Source organism: Triticum aestivum, chromosome 4D (assembly GCF_018294505.1).
Source record: "Triticum aestivum cultivar Chinese Spring chromosome 4D, IWGSC CS RefSeq v2.1, whole genome shotgun sequence".
Lineage (NCBI taxonomy): Eukaryota > Viridiplantae > Streptophyta > Magnoliopsida > Poales > Poaceae > Triticum > Triticum aestivum.
The window spans coordinates 291,944,581-291,962,068 of NC_057805.1; positions in this window are offsets into that span (position 1 = coordinate 291,944,581).

Genomic DNA, 17,488 nt, shown 5'->3' on the forward strand with positions numbered 1-17,488 from the left:
ATTTAAAGTGAATGCGGCAGTCTCTAAAGCATAGCCCCAAAATGAGAGCGGTAAATCGGTAAGAGACATCATAGATCGCACCATATCCAATAGAGTGCGATTACGACGTTCGGACACACCATTTCTCTGAGGTGTTCCAGGCGGCGTGAGTTGTGAAACTATTCCACATTTCCTTAAGTGTGCACCAAACTCGTGACTTAAATATTCTCCACCACGATCTGATCGTAAGAATTTTATTTTCCTGTCACGTTGATTCTCAACCTCACTCTGAAATTCCTTGAACTTTTCAAAGGTTTCAGACTTGTGTTTCATTAGGTAGACATACCCATATCTACTTAAGTCATCAGTGAGAGTGAGAACATAACGATATCCTCCGCGAGCCTCAACACTCATTGGACCGCACACATCGGTATGTATGATTTCCAATAAGTTGGTTGCTCGCTCCATTGTTCCGGAGAACGGAGTCTTGGTCATCTTACCCATGAGGCATGGTTCGCACGTGTCAAATGATTCGTAATCAAGAGACTCCAAAAGTCCATCTGCATGGAGCTTCTTCATGCGCTTGACACCAATGTGACCAAGGCGGCAGTGCCACAAATATGTGGGACTATCGTTATCAACTTTACATCTTTTGGTATTCACACTATGAACATGTGTAACATCACGTTCGAGATTCATCAAGAATAAACCATTGACCAGCGGGGCATGACCATAAAACATATCTCTCATATAAATAGAACAACCATTATTCTCGGATTTAAATGAGTAGCCATCTCGAATTAAACGAGATCCAGATACAATGTTCATGCTCAAAGCTGGCACTAAATAACAATTATTGAGGTTTAAAACTAATCCCGTAGGTAGATGCAGAGGTAGCGTGCCGACGGCGATCACATCGACCTTGGAACCATTCCCGACACGCATCGTCACCTCGTCCTTCGCCAGTCTCCGTTTATTCCGTAGTTCCTGTTTTGAGTTACAAACATAAGCAACCGCACCGGTATCAAATACCCAGGAGCTACTACGAGTACTGGTAAGGTACACATCAATTACATGTATATCACATATACCTTTGGTGTTGCCGGCCTTCTTGTCCGCTAAGTATTTGGGGCAGTTCCGCTTCCAGTGACCACTTCCCTTGCAATAAAAGCACTCAGTCTCGGGCTTGGGTCCATTCTTCGACTTCTTCCCTGTAACTGGCTTACCGGGCACGGCAACTCCCTTGCCGTCCTTCTTGAAGTTCTTCTTACCCTTGCCCTTCTTGAACTTAGTGGTTTTATTCACCATCAACACTTGATGTTCTTTTCTGATCTCCACCTCCGCTGATTTCAGCATTGAATATACCTCAGGAATGGTCTTTTCCATCCCTTGCATATTGAAGTTCATCACAAAGCTCTTGTAGCTTGGTGGAAGCGACTGGAGGATTCTGTCAATGACCGCGTCATCCGGGAGATTAACTCCCAGCTGGGATAAGCGGTTGTGTAACCCAGACATTCTGAGTATGTGCTCACTAACAGAACTATTCTCCTCCATTTTACAGCTGAAGAACTTGTCGGAGACTTCATATCTCTCGACCCGGGCATGAGCTTGGAAAACCATTTTCAGCTCCTCGAACATCTCATATGCTCCATGTTTCTCAAAACGCTTTTGGAGACCCGGTTCTAAGCTGTAAAGCATGCCGCACTGAACGAGGGAGTAATCATCAGCACGTGCTGCCAAGCGTTCATAACGTCTTGGTTCTCTGGGATTGGTGCTTCACCTAGCGGTGCTTCTAAGACATAATCTTTCTTGGCTGCTATGAGGATGATCCTCAGGTTCCGGACCCAGTCCGTATAGTTGCTGCCATCATCTTTCAGCTTGGTTTTCTCTAGGAACGCGTTGAAATTGAGGACAACGTGGGCCATTTGATCTACAAGACATAGTGTAAAGATTTTAGACTAAGTTCATGATAATTAAGTTCATCTAATCAAATTACTCAATGAACTCCCACTCAGATAGACATCCCTCTAGTCATCTAAGTGAAACATGATCCGAGTTAACTAGGCCGTGTCCGATCATCACGTGAGACGGACTAGTCAAGATCGGTGAACATCTCCATGTTGATCGTATCTTCTATACGACTCATGCTCGACCTTTCGGTCCTCCGTGTTCCGAGGCCATGTCTGTACATGCTAGGCTCGTCAAGTTAACCTAAGTGTATTGCGTGTGTTCCGAGGCCATGTCTGTACATGCTAGGCTCGTCAACACCCGTTGTATGCGAACGTTAGAATCTATCACACCCGATCATCACGTGGTGCTTCGAAACAACGAACCTTCGCAACGGTGCACAGTTAGGGGGAACACTTTCTTGAAATTATCATAAGGGATCATCTTACTTACTACCGTCGTTCTAAGCAAATAAGATGCAAAACATGATAAACATCACATGCAATCAAATAGTGACATGATATGGCCAATATCATTATGCTCCTTTGATCTCCATCTTCGGGGCACCATGATCATCTTCGTCACCGGCATGACACCATGATCTCCATCATCATGATCTCCATCATTGTGTCTTCATGAAGTCGCACGCCAACGATTACTTCTACTTCTATGGCTAACGCGTTTAGCAACAAAGTAAAGTAATTTACATGGCGTTATTCAATGACACGCAGGTCATACAAAATAATAAAGACAACTCCTATGGCTCCTGCCGGTTGTCATACTCATCGACATGCAAGTCGTGATTCCTATTACAAGAATATGATCAATCTCATACATCACATATATCATTCATCACATCTTCTGGCCATATCACATCACATAGCACATGCCGCAAAAACAAGTTAGACGTCCTCTAATTGTTGTTGCAAGTTTTTACGTGGCTTGTAGGTTTCTAGCAAGAACGTTTCTTACCTACGTATGACCACAACGTGATTTGCCAATTTCTATTTACCCTTCATAAGGACCCTTTTCATCGAATCCGTTCCGACTAAAGTAGGAGAGACAGACACCCGCTAGCCACCTTATGCAACTAGTGCATGTCAGTCGGTGGAACCCGTCTCACGTACGCGTACGTGTAAGGTCGGTCCAGGCCGCTTCATCCCACAATACCGCCGAAACAAGATCAGGGCAAAGAATTGGCAACATCAACGCTCACAACTGCTTTGTGTTCTACTCGTGCATAGTAACTACTCATAAGCCTGGCTCTGATACCATTGTTGGGGATCGTAGCAGAATTTTAAAATTTTCCTACGCTCACCAAGATCCATCTATGGAGTATACTAGCAACGAAGGGGAAAGGAGTGCATCTACATACCCTTGTAGATCGCGAGCGGAAGCGTTCCAATGAACGTGGATGACGGAGTCGTACTCGCCGTGATTCAAATCACCGATGACCGAGTGCCGAACGGACGGCACCTCCGCGTTCAACACACGTACGGTGCAGCGACGTCTCCTCCTTCTTGATCCAGCAAGGGGAAGGAGAGGTTGATGGAGATCCAGCAGCACGACGGCGTGGTGGTGGATGTAGCGGGATCTCGGCAGGGCTTCGCCGAGCTTCTGCGAGAGGGAGAGGTGTAGCAGGGGAGGAGGGAGGCGCCCAAGGCTGTAATGCTACTGCCCTCCCTCCCCCCTTTATATAGGCCCCCTGGGAGGGGGGGCGCCGGCCAAGACCCATCTAGATGGGGGGGCGGCGGCCAGGGGGGATACTTGCCCCCCAAGGCAAGTGGGGCGCCCCCCACCCTAGGGTTTCCAACCCTAGGCGCAGGGGGAGGCCCATGGGGGGCCCCAGCCCACTAAGGGCTGGTTCCCTCCCACTTCAGCCCATGGGGCCCTCCGGGATAGGTGGCCCCACCCGGTGGACCCCCGGGACCCTTCCGGTGGTCCCGGTACAATACCGGTGACCCCCGAAACTTTCCCGGTGGCCGAAACTTGACTTCCTATATATAATTCTTCACCTCTGGACCATTCCGGAACTCCTCGTGACGTCCGGGATCTCATCCAGGACTCCGAACAACTTTCGGGTTTCCGCATACTCATATCTCTACAACCCTAGCGTCACCGAACCTTAAGTGTGTAGACCCTACGGGTTCGGGAGACATGCAGACATGACCGAGACGCCTCTCCGGTCAATAACCAACAGCGGGATCTGGATACCCATGTTGGCTCCCACATGTTCCACGATGATCTCATCGGATGAACCACGATGTCGAGGATTCAATCAATCTCGTATGCAATTCCCTTTGTCAATCGGTATGTTACTTGCCCGAGATTCGATCGTCGGTATCCCAATACCTTGTTCAATCTCGTTACCGGCAAGTCTCTTTACTCGTACCGCAATGCATGATCCCATGACTAACTCCTTAGTCACATTGAGCTCATTATGATGATGCATTACCGAGTGGGCCCAGAGATACCTCTCCGTCACACGGAGTGACAAATCCCAGTCTCGATCCCTGCCAACCCAACAGACACTTTCGGAGATACCCGCAGTGTACCTTTATAGTCACCCAGTTACGTTTGACGTTTGGCACACCCAAAGCACTCATACGGTATCCGGGAGTTGCACGATCTCATGGTCTAAGGAATAGATACCTGACATTGGAAAAGCTCTAGCAAACGAAACTACATGATCTTTTATGCTATGCTTAGGATTGGGTCTTGTCCATCACATCATTCTCCTAATGATGCGATCCCGTTATCAATGACATCCAATGTCCATAGTCAGGAAACCGTGACTATCTGTTGATCAACGAGCTAGTCAACTAGAGGCTTACTAGGGACACGTTGTGGTCTATGTATTCACACATGTATTATGATTTCCGGATAATACAATTATAGCATGAACAATAGACAATTATCATGAACAAAGAAATATAATAATAACCATTTATTATTGCCTCTAGGGCATATTTCCAACACGTCGCGCCTCCTCGCCGGACCACCACGCCCGCGCCTCCTCCAGTGCCACCTCCGGCTGGATCCATCGCCTGCGTCGCCCACTGGCCTCGGCGGAGTCCACGAGGGCTCGCCGGAGCCGCTCGTCGCCCGGATCCGCGCCCGGATCCCCTGTCCCGACCCGATCCAGCCGGCGTTGACTTTTCTTCGAGGTTGACCCCGATTTCCACCAAGTCCCAGATTTTTGCATGTTACGTGTGCATGTTCGTGATACCATAACTTTCTGCTACTAGCTTCGTTTTGCATTTAAGATATATCAAAATGTTCCTCATGAGATGTCCTTCACATAGTTCCATTGTGGCATGATTTTTTGAGTTCATCTTGATGCCCTAATCGTCGTTGCAAGAGTGCTATATGATGTTAACCTGCTGAGACTGTTATAACTTGTTTTGTCATTTTCGTTGCATCTTGTGTGTGCATCCTTTGAGCATGATGTCTATATGTTTTAGGAGCATATTCATGCCATCTTTACGGTGGTACAATCCATGTATTTTTGTGTGCCTTGTGTTGAGTGCATCAAGCTCGTGACGTGGGCTACTTGCTGCTAATGTTCTGTCAATGCTGAAATTTTATATCATGTTGTTATCTTTGCTTGATGCTATCAATTAATCCATGCATATTCTGTAGATGTTCACTAAGTATGTTTTGTTATACATGTCATGATCTATCCATCCATGCCCTTGGTTGCATTTATAGCCTGCTTTAACTTGTTGTAATCTTGCTCTCAAATTGCTAAATAATGTTGCTGTGAGCCTGTTAACATTAAGTTCAGTTTTGCCATGTGTTTTTCTAGTGATCCATGCACCCTATGTACTTTCTCTTGCCATGTGTAGCTTCATAATTATGCCATATTACTATTGGTTGACTTTACATGCCATTAAATGCTCTGTGGTGATTTGTACAAGCTCACCAACATGCCTACTTATCGTTGTCCCTGCCATGTACTGTTATTTTCACTGTCTGAATCTATCATATCGTTTGCCATGTTTACATGGATGCTACCATCTTTTCTGTTGATCTTTGGAATAAGTTCAGTAAAGGAGTTTTGTTCTTTGACTTTAGTACTGGCATGCCATGCTCTAGTTGGCCATGATAGCTTGCTGTAACATGTTGTTTGATATCTCTAAACATTGCAACCTGATGTTATTTCTGCCATGTCCAGTGATATCTGCTAAGTCTGTGAAACTGTTATTATTTCAATCTTGCCATGTCCTTTTGAGCATGTTCTAGTGAGTTCTGGAGATAGCTCACTGTTCATGTTTTGTTATGCTTCATCTGTACATCATGTCTATGCCTTTTGTGTTCATGTCGAGGTGTTGTAGCATATTGTTTTGATGCTTGCTAAATGCCTAGTTGCTGTTTTGGACAGCTTGTCCTTTAAACTTGTTTCATGTGTATGTGTTGAACCGTTGCTCCGTTTTGAGTGTGCCCTATATGAAACTTGCTTAGTTTTGCATATAGTTTCATGTTAACTTGTTTCATCCATGTTTTGAATGTATTTGCTTGATGTTTGAATGCATTTTGCATCAATGCCATGTTTAACTTGTGATGCTCATATCTTCTAGGCCATAGCTCCGAATGAAACGAACTTTATATGTAACTTGACTAGAAAACCGTGTAGATCATCTTGATGCATTTTAAATTGATGTTTAACAACTTCAACATTGTGTTCTAATCAGATCTGGACCAATTTCGAAATTTGCATATGGGGACTTTCCGGAATTGTTCTATGTTCTTTTCGGTCTCATTTAAACTTGCTTTGATGTGTTGTTCTTGTATGCATCATATCTTGCCATGAGTAGCATCATATAGCTTCGTCATGCATCATACTTGGTTGAGCATCATGTCTTGTTATGTGTTGTGTGTTTACCATGGTGTGCTTCTTTCCGGTTGTGCTCCTTCTCGTTAATTCCTGTTTCGTTGCGATCGTGAGGATTCGTTCGTCTATGCTTGGTTCGTCTTCGTGGCTTCATCTTCTTCATGGACTCGTTCTTCTTCCTAGCAGGATTTCAGGCAAGATGACCGTCACCTTGGATTTCACTACTATCATTGCTATGCTAGTTGTCTGGATGCTATCGCTATGTCGCGCTACCTACCACTTGTTGTCAAGCCTCCCAAATTGCCATGAAAACCCCTAACCTTTTCACCCTTCCTAGCAAACCGTTGTTTGGCTATGTTACCGCTTAGCTCAGCCCCACTTATAGCGTTGCTAGTTGCAGGTTGTTCCATGTTGGAACATGGATATCATGAACTTTGTTGGGATATCACAATATCTCTTATTTAATTAATGCATCTATATACTTGGTAAAGGGTGGAAGGCTCGGCCTTATGCCTGGTGTTTTGTTCCACTCTTGCCGCCCTAGTTTCCGTCATACCGGTATTATGTTCCTTGATTTTGCGTTCCTTACGCGGTTGGGTGTTATGGGAACCCCTTGACAGTTCGCTTTGAATAAAACTCCTCCAGCAAAGCCCAACCTTGGTTTTACATTTGCCTCACCTAAGCCTTTTTCCCTTGGGTTTCTGGAGCCCGAGGGTCATCTTTATTTCCCCCCCCCCCCCCCCCCCCCGGGCCAGTGTTCCTCTGAGTGCTGGTCCAAACCGGGCGATGTCCGGTGCCCCCTGGGCAACCAGGGTCTATGCCAACCCGACGTCCTGCCCATCCGGTGTGCCCTGAGAACGAGATACGTGCGACTCCTATCGGGATTTGTCAGCACATCGGGTGGTCTTGCTGGTCTTGTTTTACCATTGTCGAAATGTCTTGTAACCGAGATTCCGAGACTGATCGGGTCTTCCCGGGAGAAGGAATATCCTTTGTTGACCGTGAGAGCTTGTGATGGGCTAAGTTGGGACACCCCTGCAGGGTATAAACTTTCGAGAGCCGTGCCCGCGGTTATGTGGCAGATGGGAATTTGTTAATATCCGGTTGTAGAAGACTTGAAGTAAACTTAATTAAAATACACCAACCGTGTTGCATAACCGTGATTGTCTCTTTTCGGGGAAGTTCGGGAAGTGAACACGGTTTTGGGGTTATGTTTGAACGTAAGTAGTACAGGATCACTTCTTGATCATTTCTAGTTCGCGACCGTTTGCGTAGCTTCTCATCTTACTCTTGTATTCGTAAGTTAGCCACCATACATGCTTAGTCGCTGCTGCAACCTCACCGCTTTACCCCTTCCTTACCCATCAAGCTTTGCTAGTCTTGATACCCATGGTAATGGGATTGCTGAGTCCTCGTGGCTCACAGATTACTACAACACCAGTTGCAGGTACAGGTTATGCGATGATCATGACGCGAGAGCGATGTTTACAGTTTTGGAGTTCTTGTTCCGCTTCTTCTTGTTCGAGGGATAGATTCCTGGTCGGCAGCCTAGGCTAGCAGGGTGGATGCCGTTCGAGCTTCTGTTTGTGTTTCATCCGTAGTCGGATGTTGATCTTATGTATGATGTATTGATGTATTCTTGCGGCATTTGTATGCCTTTGTATGTATCCCCCTCTATTATGTAATGTTGATGTAATGATATCCACCTTGCAAAAGAGTGTCAATATGCGGTTCTATCCTTGATGGGACCTTCGAGTCTCTTTAGGATAGTATCGCATATTGGGCGTGATAGTAAGGGTGGCAAGTATGTAGCCTTTGACCTGCATCGACAGTTCCTCCCTCCAGACCATCCAGACAGGGAAGACAAGAAGAACTTCATGAAAGTCCGGATTGTTCATGAAGTAACCGAGATTCCAACATTTTCGGGGCCAGATGTTCTTGTTCAGCTAAAAGCTCTCAAGCCTAAAGGCAAAGGCAAAGCCAAAGGCTTCGAGGGATATGGTGAGACGCACAACTGGACTCACATTACCCCCTTCTCGCAGCTTCCCTATTTCAAGGACCTCAAACTTCCTTACAATATCGATGTGATGCACACCAAAAAGAATGTGGCAGAGTCCCTTTTCCGCACGATCCTCAACATTCCTGATAAGACGAAGGATAACGTTAAAGCTTGAGCCGATCAACAGAGAATTTGTGATAGACCACGTCTGAACATGAAGCCTCCCACAGGCGGTCGAAAAAACTGGTTCAAGCCAGATGCTGACTTCGTCCTTAAACCGCCAGAAAAAAAGGAAGTACTTATCTGGATGAAACAAATTTTGAAGTTCACCGATGGTTATGCATCGAATATAAGTAAGGGAGTCAATCTTTCAACGGGAAAAGTGACCGGCCTGAAGAGTCATGACTACCATGTATGGATTGAGCGGATAATGCCGGTGATGGTTCGAGGCTATGTCCCCGAGCATGTCTGGCGAGTGCTTGCCGAGCTAAGCCATTTCTTCTGCACGCTCTGTGCTAAAGAAGTAAGTAAAGAGGTGATTGAAAAATTGCATAAGAAGGCACCGGAGTTGATAGTCAAGCTAGAGAAGATCTTTCCGCTAGGCTTCTTTACTCCGATGACACATCTCATTCTGCACCTCGCGAACGAGGTATTGTTGGGGGGGGCTGTGCAGAATCGCTGGCAGTACGGCCCTAAGAGACAGAACAAGCATCTCCGACGGAAATGTGGAAACAAAGCTAAGATTGAAGCTTCCATAGCTGAGGCAGCTATCCTAGAGGAGGTGTTAGACCTCAGGACATCATACTATCCAGACCACGTCCCCCATCTTCATAACAAGGTGCCTCGATACAATATAGAAGAGCCCAAGTATCAACCCAGGCTTCATCTATTCAACGCGCAAGGTGGGAGGACTGGGGCCTCAAAATCTTATAACATGCCACAACAAGAGTGGGAGGACCTCATGTTCTATATCCTGCACAACATCAAGGAAGTTGAGGAAGTGTGGATGAGGTAATACCACTACACCATTCATTTATGTCTTCCACATCATCATGTTCTATGTTCACTTAGTCCCGGTATAACACCGCTTTTCTTTTTTTAGTGATTTCGTTCAAGAGGAATGGACGGGAATGAATCCTCCTACTAAGGCGGAGGCACTTACTCTTCTCCGTCATGGAAACCCTGGACGTAAAAATTTTGTTGCTTGGTTCATGGAGAAAGTAATTTTCCACACTCCCCTATTAAATACCTAGTTCAACATTTATTAGTTAAACGAACTAATGCATGCAGCAATTTCAATTATACTTGTAGGGAAAAGATCTGAACATATCTATGGATGATGGATTGAGATGGGTTTCCATGGGTTTTGACCCTGCCGTCATGACATGTAAAAAGTATGATGTGAATGGGTATCGCTTCCATACAGTGGAGCACCAGAACAGCCGGCCCAGTCCCAAAACTATAAATACCAGAGTGTACACCCCCGGTCAAAATTCAGTAGACTACTACGGAAGGGTACAAAATATATACGAGGTTAAATTCTGCCAGGGGCGCAAGACCCTAAGTCTGCCTGTGTTCAAATGCCGATGGTTCGATCCATGGGAGGGGGTAAAACATACGCCTTCCATTGGTTTGGTCGAAGTTAAACCATCAACCGTCTATGTCGGAGTCGATCTCTTCATTGTGGCTACCCAAGCTACACAAGTATATTATCTGCCTTACCCATGCCAGAAAGAGTACCTAAAGGGTTGGGAAGTTGTGTTCAAGGTGTCGCCACATGGTAAGCTACCGGACCCGAATGAAGACGATTACTACAACATTAACCCCATGACATACGAGGGAGTGTTCTATCAAGAGCAACCTGATGATGATGATGATGTGGTTAGAAACGGTGACGCTAGACCATTGGGTGATGATGATGTGGATCCAAACAACGACGATGCACGGAATGATGGTGAGACCATTGTCAATGAAAATGACATACTTATGCTAGAAATGTTAAACGAAGATGCTGACGATGAGGAAGAGCCTCCACCTCCTTCAGACAACGAAGATGATATGATTGATAGTGATGATGAGACGGACCGGGAAAGAGGTTACAACAGTGATGATTCATATGGGTTCTAGCAGATGTACGTTTCAAGTCTTTTTTTCTATAGTTTAGGAATATGCCTTTTTATGCATTTTTATTAATGTGTTTATTATCATGCCTTTTACTTCATTTCATTAATTTACTAATTGCTTATTCTCTTTCCAATGCAGGTTCATGGAACATGGGCAAGGGGAAAGCCGACGGTGTGGGTTTCCTACGCAAGGTCGTCGGAGTGGTCGAGCACGTAATCCTCCCCCCTCCCCCCGGCTACTTGACGTGACTCCTCACAGGGAGGTTGAGGGAGAGGTGCCCCTAGAGGAGGAGGGGCGGGGGGAGAGCCCCTAGAGGGCGAGGTGGTGGGGGAGAGCCACTACAGGGGGTCGCGGCCAGAAAGAGCGCACCCTCACCGACTTAGGGGTGTTGTCTTCGAGGCCCTCCTCTAGTGAGGTACCCTCTAGCGAGGAGGAGGAGGAGGAGGAGGAGGAGGATGAGGAGGAGGAGGAGGAGGTTCGGGATGGGTCCGAGGAGGAGGTGGAGGAGGAGGCAGGTGAGGAGGAGGAAGACAAGGAGGAGGAGGAGGAGGAGGTTGGGGAGGGGGAGGCAGGCGAGGAGGAGGGTGGTGGCGGGGATGATGGTGGTGGCGGGAAGGGGTTTGACAACAAGGGGTGGCTGCGTGGTGATACGTCTCCAGCGTATCTATAATTTTCTATTTTTCCATGCTATATTATATTCTGTTTTGGACATTATTGGGCTTTATTATACACTTCTATATTATTTTTGGGACTAACCTATTAACCGGAGGCCCAGCCCAGAATTGTTGTTTTTTGCCTATTTGGGAGTTTCACAGAAAAAGAATATCAAACAGAGTCCAAACGGAATGAAACCTTCGGGAACGTGATTTTCAGAACGAACGTGATCCAGAGGACTTGTACCCTTCGTCAAGACATCAACCAGGAGGGCACGAGGTAGGGGGCGCGCCAACCCCCGCCCCCCCCCCAGGCACGCCCTCCACCCTCGTGGGCCCCATGTTGCTCCACCGACGTACTTCTTCCTCCTATATATACCTACGTACCCCCAAACTACCAGATACGGAGCCAAAAACCTAATTCCACCGCCGCAACCTTTTGTACCCGTGAGATCCCATCTTGGGGCCTGTTCCGGAGCTTCGCCGGAGGGGGCATCGATCACGGAGGGCTTCTACATCAACACCATAGCCTCTCCGATCAAGTGTGAGTAGTTTACCTCAGACCTTCGGGTCCATAGTTATTAGCTAGATGGCTTCTTCTCTCTTTTTGGATCTCAATACAATGTTCTCCCCCTCTCTTGTGGAGATCTATTCGATGTAATCTTCTTTTGCGGTGTGTTTGTTGAGACCGATGAATTGTGGGTTTATGCTCAAGTTTATCTATGAACAATATTTGAATCTTCTCTGAATTCTTTTATGTATGATTGGTTATCTTTGCAAGTCTCTTCGAATTATCAGTTTGGTTTGGCCTACTAGATTGATCATTCTTGCAATGGGAGAAGTGCTTAGCTTTGGGTTCAATCTTGCGGTGTCCTTTCCCAGTGACAGTAGGGGCAGCAAGGCACGTATTGTATTGTTGCCATCGAGGATAACAAGATGGGGTTTATATCATATTGCATGAGTTTATCCCTCTACATCATGTCATCTTGCTTAAAGCGTTACTCTGTTCTTATGAACTTAATACTCTAGATGCATGCTGGATAGCGGTCGATGTGTGGAGTAATAGTAGTAGATGTAGGCAGGAGTCGGTCTACTTGTCTTGGACGTGATGCCTATATACATGATCATACCTAGATATTCTCATAACTATGCTCAATTCTGTCAATTGCTCAACAGTATTTTGTTCACCCACCGTAAATACTTATGCTCTTGAGAGAAGCCACTAGTGAAACCTATGGCCCCCGGGTCTATTTTCCATCATATTTAATCTTCCGACCACAAGCTATTTCTGACGCCGTTTTTATTTTGTTTACTTTACTTTGCATCTTTATCATAAAAATACCAAAAATATTATCCTATCATATCTATCAGATCTCACTCTCGTAAGTGACCGTGTAGGGATTGACAACCCCTTATCGCGTTGGTTGCGAGGATTTATTTGTTTGTTTAGGTGCGACGGACTCGTGCGTGGCCTCCTACTGGATTGATACCTTGGTTCTCAAAAACTGAGGGAAATACTTACGCTACTTTGCTGCATCACCCTTGGTGCTACTCCTTGGTACAGATATATCCTTGATACCATTACCGGAGGGAATTTCATGGGTAGCCATACTTTTGATTCTTATAATGCTATGATAGATTTGTTTGGATCGCCCTCACTTTTGGTTAATGGAACTATGTTAACTTTGGAGCATGTAATGCAAAGACTTGAAATTATTGAAAATGAAGTTGCCACCGTAGAGTTAATTGAAAATTTGGATAAAAAGATCCACAACCAAATTACCCAATATGGATCCAAAGTAGGAGTCACTTTGAAAAATATTAAGGAGAAGGAACCCATAGTTAATGAAAGAATAAATCAGGATTCCACTAGAATCGATAAACTTGAGGGTATCATTACCAACTTGGGAACCGCTTTTTTCTTCCGTAAAGAATACTCCAAGTCCTCCAAATAAAATTTCCAAGCTTATGTATGTTCCTAAAAATAAGGGTGAATCCTCTAGCAAGGAAACTGCAGATCTCAAATCTATAAGTATTCATCTCAATCTTTTTGCTATCATTAAGGAACCATTTGCTACAAATGAATTTTGTGGATATGTGCCTAGAAGTTTGATAATTAATAAAAAGAAAGAAACTCCTAAGGATGATAGATGTCTCATTGAAGAATTGCCCACCAAAGATGGCAATACCTAGATCTATCCTTGTTTTTATGCCTAGCTAGGGGCGTTAAACGATAGCGCTTGTTGGGAGGCAACCCAATTTTATTTTTAGTTTTTTTTTGCTTTTTTCTTCTGTTTAGGAATAAATCTTTGATCTAGCCTCTGGTTAGACTTGTTTTTATGTTTTAATTAGTGTTTGTGCCAAGTTTAACCTATAGGATCTTTTTGGATGATAGTTATTTGATCTTGCTGAAAATTCCAGAAACTTTCTGTTCACGAAAATAATTGTTAAAAATCACCAAAACGTGATAAAATATTGATTCCAATTGCTGCTGATCAATAAACAAATTTTATAGGTCTTCCTATTTTGGCTGAATTTTTGGAGTTCCAGAAGTTTGCGTTAGTTAAAGATTACTACAGACTGTTCTGTTTTTGACAGATTCTGTTTTTCGTGTGTTGTTTGCTTATTTTGATGAATGTATGGCTAGTAAAATAGTTTATAAACCATAGATAAGTTGGAATACAGTAGGTTTAGCACCAATATAAATAAATAATGAGTTCATTACAGTACTTTGAAGTGGTGTTTTGTTTTCTTTCGCTAATGGAGCTCACGAGATTTTCTGTTAAGTTTTGTGTTGTGAAGTTTTCAAGTTTTGGGTGAAAGTTTTGATGGATTATGGAACAAGGAGTGGCAAGAGCCTAAGCTTGGGGATGCCCATGGCACCCCAAGATAATCTAAGGACACCAAAAAGCCAAAGCTATGGGATGCCCCGGAAGGCATCCCCTCTTTCGTCTACTTCCATCGGTAATTTTACTTGGAGCTATATTTTTATTCACCACATGATATGTGTTTTCCTTGGAGCGTCTTGTATGATTTGAGACTTTGCTTTTTAGTTTACCACATTCATCCTTTCTGTACACACCTTTTGAGAGAGACACACATGATTCAGAAATTATTAGAATACTCTATGTGCTTCACCTATATCTTTTGAGTTATATAGTTTTTGCTCTAGTACTTCACTTATATCTTTTAGAGCACGGTGGTAACTTTTGTTTTATAGAAACTATTATTCTCTCATACTTCACTTATATTATTTTGAGAGTCTTAAAACATCATGGTAATTTGCTTAAATAATCCTAATATGCTAGGTATTCAAGACTAGTAAAAACTTTCTTATGAGTGTGATGAATACTAAGAGAAGTTTGATGCTTGATGATTGTTATGAGATATGGAGGTAGTGATATTAAAGTTGTGCTACTTTAGTAGTTGTGAATTTGATAAATACTTGTGTTGAAGTTTGCAAGTCCCGTAGCATACACGTATGGTAAACGTTATGTAACAAATTTGAAACATGAGGTGTTCTTTGATTGTCCTCCTTATGAGTGGCAGCCGGGGACGAGCGATGGTCTTTTCCTACCAATCTATCCCCCTAGGATCATGCGCGTAGTGCTTGGTTTTTGATGACTTGTAGATTTTGCAATAAGTATGTGAGTTCTTTATGACTAATGTTGGGTCTATGGATTATACGCACTCTCACCTTTCCATCATTGCTAGCCTCTTCGGTACCGTGCATTGCCCTTTCTCACATTGAGAGTTGGTGCAAACTTCGCCGGTGCATCCAAACCCCGTGATATGATACGCTCTTTCACACATAAACCTCCTTATATCTTCCTCAAAACAACCACCATACCTACCTGTTATGGCATTTCCATAGCCATTCCAAGATATATTGCCATGCAACTTTCCACCGTTCCGTTTATCATGACACGTTCATCATTGCCATATTGCTTTGCATGATCATGTAGTTGACATAGTATTTGTGGCAAAGCTACCATTCATAATTCTTTCATACATGTCACTCTTGGTTCATTGCATACCCCAGTACACCGCCGGAGGCATTCATATAGAGTCATACTTTGTTCTAGTATCGAGTTGTAATCATTGAGTTGTAAATAAATAGAAGTGTGATGATCATCATTTTCTTGAGCATTGTCCCAAGTGAGGTAAAAAAGAGAAAGGCCATAAAAAGGAGAAGGCCCAAAAAATGAGAGAAAAAGAGAGAAGGGACAATGTTACTATCCTTTTTACCACACTTGTGCTTCAAAGTAGCACCATAACCTTCATGATAGAGAGTCTCTTGTTTTGTCACTTTCATATACTAGTGGGAACTTTTCATTATAGAACTTGGCTTGTATATTCCAACAATGGGCTTCCTCAAATGCCCTAGGTCTTCGTGAGCAAGCAAGTTGGATGCACACCCACTTAGTTTCTTTTGTTGAGCTTTCATATATTTATAGCTCTAGTGCATCTGTTGCATGGCAATCCCTACTCCTTGCATTAACATAAATCGATGGGCATCTCCATAGCTCATTGATTAGCCTCGTTGATGTGAGACTTTCTCCCTTTTTGTCTTCTCCACATAACCCCCATCATTATATTCTATTCCACCCATAGTGCTATATCCATGGCTCACGCTCATATATTGCGTGAAGGTTGAAAAAGTTTGAGATTACTAACTTATGAAACAATTGCTTGGCTTGTCATCGGGGTTGTGCATGATGAGATCATTCTTGTGTGACAAAAATGGAGCATGACTAAACTATATGATTTTGTAGGGATGAACTTTCTTTGGCCATGTTATTTTGAGAGGACATAATTGCTTAGTTAGTATGCTTGAAGTATTATTATTTTTATGTCAATATTGAACTTTTATCTTGAATCTTTTGGATCTGAATATTCATACCACAATTAAGAAGAATTACATTGAAATCATGCCAAGTAGCATTACACATCAAAAATTCTATTTTTATCATTTACCTACTCGAGGACGAGCAGGAATTAAGCTTGGGGATGCTTGATACATCTCCAACGTATCTATAATTTTTTATTGTTCCATGCTATATTATATTCTGTTTTGGACATTATTGGGCTTTATTATACACTTTTATATTATTTTTGGGACTAACCTATTAACCGGAGGCCCAGCCCAAAATTGCTGTTTTTGCCTATTTTAGAGTTTCGCAGAAAAAGAATATCAAACGGAGTCCAAACGGAATGAAACCTTCGGGAATCTGATTTCGGAACGAACGTGATCCAGAGGACTTGGACCCTACGTCAAGACATCAACCAGGAGGGCACGAGGTAGGGGGCGTGCCTACCCCCCCCCAGGCACGCCCTCCACCCTCTTGGGCCCCACGTTGCTCCACCGACGTACTTCTTCCTCCTATATATACCTACGTACCCCCAAACTACCAGATACGGAGCCAAAAACCTAATTCCACCGCAGCAACCTTCTGTACCCGTGAGATCCCATATTGGGGCCTGTTCCGGAGTTCCGCCGGAGGGGGCATCGATCACGGAGGGCATCTACATCAACACCATAGCCTCTCCGATCAAGTGTGAGTAGTTTACCTCAGACCTTCGGGTCCATAGTTATTAGCTAGATGGCTTCTTCTCTCTTTTTGGATCTCAATACAATATTCTCCCCCTCTCTTGTGGAGATCTATTCGATGTAATCTTCTTTTGCGGTGTGTTTGTTGAGACCGATGAATTGTGGGTTTATGATCAAGTTTATCTATGAACAATATTTGAATCTTCTCTGAATTCTTTTATGTATGATTGGTTATCTTTGCAAGTCTCTTCGAATTATCAGTTTGGTTTGGCCTACTAGATTGATCTTTCTTGCAATGGGAGAACTGCTTAGCTTTGGGGTCAATCTTGCGGTGTCCATTCCCAGTGACAGTAGGGGCAGCAAGGCACGTATTGTATTGTTGCCATCGAGGATAACAAGAT